General features: G+C 41.6%; 1 pseudogene; it reads right to left on the reverse strand.

Moving 5' to 3' along the window:
* Positions 1–2,139: 2,139 nt before the first annotated feature.
* Positions 2,140–2,969, reverse strand: LOC129085843 (voltage-dependent anion-selective channel protein 2-like; annotated as a pseudogene).
* Positions 2,970–3,689: the final 720 nt, after the last annotated feature.

Here is a 3,689-nt window from a genome sequence, read left to right on the forward strand (position 1 = left end):
GATGGACTCCTCTGGAATGGGACCCTCTGTACTTCTTGGATTTGTGTGACTTTTTCTCTCTTCCAATTAGGGAAGTTTTCCACCATGAATATTTCAAATAGGTTCTTTATCCTTTCCTCCTCTTCTTCTCCTTCTGGTATCCCTATTATGTGGAAATTATTACATTTCAGATTGTCCTGCATTTCCCTAAATGGCTCTTCATTCTTTTTGAGTCTTTTTTCATTTTCTTGCTCTTTCTGGGAGTCTTTTTCTATCTTGTCCTCCAGCTCGCTGATTCAATCCTCTGCTTCATCTAGCCTGCTTTTGATTCCTTCTACTGTGTTCTTCAATTCAGAAATTGTATTCTTCATTTCTTCTTGCCTCTTATTGATAGTTTCTATGTCCTTTTTCATGCTGATATAGTTTGCAGTGAGTTCCTCATAGTTTCCCTGTAGTTGTTTTTTGTAATTCTCTTTGAACTCACTGAGCTCATTGAGCTTCTTTAGAACCATTGGTTTGAACTCAATATTTGATAGTTTACTTGCCTTTATTTCATTTATAAAGTTCTCTTACTGAGGATTCATTCTTTCCCTTCAATTGGGGGGCATTTCTTTGTCTTCCTATTATTTGTGAGACTCTTCTTTTTTGCTTCTGCTTCTTAAATTGACCTGTTTTGACTTCCTGACTTTGTGGTATGAACTTCTATGGTAGGAGGCTGCTGTTTTTTCCTTCTGGATCCGCCTCTGTACATGTCAGATGTTGACCCTGCCTGACCTTAGGTAGACTGTTCAAGACTTCCAGAATCTATTGTCTATGGCTGTCTCCTTCAGCTGTTAATCTAGTCACTCTGCACTCAGCAGTAACCTTAGGCACCAGAGTGGGTGTCAGAGTCCTTCCTGTGGGTGGCCTTATTGTGCCCTTTCATGCTGCTGCCGCTCAGGGGGAGTGGTGTGCCTGAGCAAGATGGCTGCTGCCATAGGGGGGAGGAGTCAGCACCAGCATACCGCCAATTACTCAGTTCTCTCCCCAAAGCCTCTGTCACTAGTCTCTCCTCAAGTGTCTCTAGACCACTCTGTGCTTTCTTTAGCCAGGGACCTACTATCTGTGACTGCCACTTTGTACTCATCAGTCAGGCTTAAGCACCACCAGGCCAGGGTCGAGACTCCTGGGGGTGGGGATATTGTGTCCTCTTGCACTATTGTCCTCATGCTGCTGCCGCTCAGGGGGAGTGATCTGCCTGAGCAAGATGGCTGCTGCTGTATGGAGGAGGAGTCAGCACCAGGGTCCCCTCAGCTACTCTCTCAGTTCTCTCCCCAAAGCCTCCATTTCCAATCTCTCTCAAGTGTCTCTAGACTACTCTACACCCCCTTTAGCCAGGGATCTACTATTTGTGACTGCCACTCTGTATTCCACTTTTATTTATCTTGCAAAATGCATATTCATGTTCACTGACCATTTTTCTATTGGGGTGTTTGTTTTAATTTGTTTTTTCTTTTTAAAGCTTATATTCTCTTATTTGATGGTAGTCTAAAAAGCTCATGAAGTTACTCTAGGAACACACAGGAGTTTGTGGCACAGGTTTTGGTAAAGAGCAAGATGGCCACTGGAAAAAAAATTAATCATTAGCTAAATAACCAGGGAGATTTGACCCCAGCTAAGAATTTTTAATTCTGTAAATACTTGGAGTCATTAATTATGTATACTTCTTTTATTTATAATTTGTCATGTTTTAAGATACCAAAGTGATTCTAATGGTTGCTATTTAACAAAAAAAAATTGAACCTCATCTTAAATCCACTGATCCACTTTACTCAATGGCAATATTCAATGTTAAAAAGAACATAAAAACAAACATGCACTCAATTGCACAGTTTTCAAGAAGGTCTATTTCATTATTGGTAGGTATCATATTTAACAGCTAAATACATTTAGAATATGTATAGGTGCCTGAATGGCAGCAGCACTGGTAACCAGACAGATAACCAATTCAATTACAAGTCAGCTAACAAGTAACTGCATAACTATTTAAACCACAGTTCTTGTTTAGCTCATCCTTTGTTTTGATCATCGTGGAGAGAAAAGGGCCTGCTGCACTCGCAGTAGAAATACATTAAGGTCAAATTTTCTGATATTCATTCCCAGAGGTTTCTTTTAGCAGGATTAAGCCTCCAACTTCAGGATAAGCCCAAGTTTGTGACCTCCAGCATTAATGCTCTTCCCATCAACCAGAGAAGACAGCGTAAGCTGCACACTAGGCTTCAGAGTCTGAGTGTAGCCCACCCCAATTAAACTGGAGTTGTTGACTTTTGCAGAAATGGAAGCAGTGGGATCCGACCGGTATTTAGCTGCAATACCAAAGCAAGTGCAGTTGGTACTTGATGTCCAAGCAAGGTTACTGAAGTGTCAAGATATTTACATTCTTTCTTTTTTTTTTCTTCACATACTTTCTGATGAATTGGCATTAGTGTGGGGTTGGAAGTTCCCCATCCTGTAGCCCACTGCAAAGTTATTCCTTGTCAGCTTTGATTTAGCATTGTCAAAGGCAATCTGGTATTCAGCAAGCCATCCCTCTCAACCAAAGATAGCTGAACCATGGATTGCAGGTCCAGAAAAACAAAAGCCAACATCACAACCAAGGTTTAAACATTTCCTGTTGTAAGAAAACTTGATTTTACCATTTTTCCTTCCTGTGTTTGGTGAAAAGGTATTATCAAATATCAGTTTCAAATCTTGACGAATCTGCTCTTCAACTGTGATTTCTGTTCCCAGAGTGTTATCAGTGTTCCATTTCTCTGTGACCATTTATATTTAGTCTCCAAAGTATCAGTAACTTTACCAGTGTCTGTATTAGATGAACCAGATGTTCAGAATTCCATGCCACTTCATGACTTTGTTTACACATCCAGTTTCACCAACCCAAAACTAAATCCTTTGTTGAAAATATCTCTGGCAACTTTGCCAAGATCAGTATATGATGGAAAGATACACATTGGCAGTGTGCAACTGTCGGTAGGTCACCGTGGCAAGGCCACAGGTAGAGGTGATTTGCTCTGGAAGGGCTGCAGGGACCAACAACACCTCTGTCCCCGGGGTGGGCTGCCTCAGTCCTTATTTTGGATTTATGAGAACTCTTTATAGAAAATGTACATAAGAATCATATGTGTCATATATGCTGCAAATATTTATTTTTTATTTTTTTATCCTCACCCAAGGATGCTCCCCCCCCGCCCCACTGGCTTTAGAGAGAGAGGAAGGGAGAGAGAGTAACATCTATGCAAGAGAAATATCATTTGGTTGCTTCCTATATGTGCCTGGACTGGGGACTGGACTTGCAACTCAGGCATGGGTCCTGACTGGGAATCCAATGCAACCCTTCAGCTACAGGACAGTGCTCCAACCAACTGAGCCACACTGGCCAGGGCATATCTTGATTTATCTCTTGTCTTTTTTTTAAAGGTTTATTTTATTCTCATTCGAGAGAGATAGGAAGGTGGAGGGGGTTCAGGGGACAGAAATATCAATGTGAGAAACACCAGTTGGCTGCCTTCTCCTTGCACCACAACCAGGTGTTGAGCCTACAACCTACGCATGTGCCCTGTCTGGGAATTGAAAATGTGACCATTTAGTTATGGGATGACACTCCAACAGACTGGACCATGTAGGCCAGGGATATCTTTGCCTTTTTGTTGTCTACCCTGTTAAGGAACTGA

Source organism: Pteronotus mesoamericanus, unplaced genomic scaffold (genome assembly GCF_021234165.1).
Source record: "Pteronotus mesoamericanus isolate MK-2021 breed Mesoamerican mustached bat unplaced genomic scaffold, CSHL_Meso_final scaffold_36, whole genome shotgun sequence".
Classification (NCBI taxonomy): domain Eukaryota; kingdom Metazoa; phylum Chordata; class Mammalia; order Chiroptera; family Mormoopidae; genus Pteronotus; species Pteronotus mesoamericanus.